Consider the following 826-nt stretch of genomic DNA (forward strand, 5'->3'; position numbering starts at 1 on the left):
GAATAAAGTGCAAATAAAACACCCATTATACACACTACCAAAACGTGCAAGCCAACTTTATTCCTTGTTTCAAGATGCTTTGTTGATCAGGGCAACTCCGCTGGAATAGTTGAGACGCTAGTCTCGTCTGGATGCTTGCGGGGTGCTCTCTGCTGGTCCCAACGGGCCGGGGGCTGAAGAACCTGCAAAACTCAAAGGATCGCAGTGAAATCAAACTTCGTTTCAGATTGGGGAGGAAACATCGGATGACTTCCTGAGGGCACCGATAACTTTTCCCCCTCAAAGTATTCACTGTATTTCCATCAACATATCAGAAACATTTCGGTCTCAAACTCCAGCAGAGGGCCCGCCACTGGCAAGGGGAAACAATAAACCCGATTTCGCTTTCCAATGTCAGCTCACAGCAGTAAGAATCATTGTAAAATTCGACCGCAAACTGGCTCGCGCCCGTCGTCGACGGTGTTGACAAGGTCTTTACGAAACGTAAGGGCGCCGTCTACTGGTGACCAATAGGAATAACAAACCTTCGACTGAAGTGGCTCTCAACTTTACAAGTACAGTCCCATCGAAAAAATACAACTCTCTGGGTCCCTTTATCAGGTGCTGTCTCACCATGTTGGTCTTTGTCGTTGTGTTTATGATCATTTGGACGAGTTGGAACTGGGAAAGTCAATTCCTTAGTCTGTCTGTGGTTGCGCAGACGCGACGGAGCGTGCACTCAGTGCAGTCCCTCCCAAGCCCCTCGCCCCTCCCCTTTCTCTTCTGGTCTACCTCTCTGAGCATGGCAGCAGAGCCACTGCCAAACCTCGCTTCAGACACGGGGAAA

The sequence above is a fragment of the Hippocampus comes genome, unplaced genomic scaffold (assembly GCF_001891065.2).
Source record: "Hippocampus comes isolate QL1 unplaced genomic scaffold, H_comes_QL1_v1.1 scaffold207, whole genome shotgun sequence".
NCBI classification, from domain to species: Eukaryota; Metazoa; Chordata; class Actinopteri; order Syngnathiformes; family Syngnathidae; genus Hippocampus; species Hippocampus comes.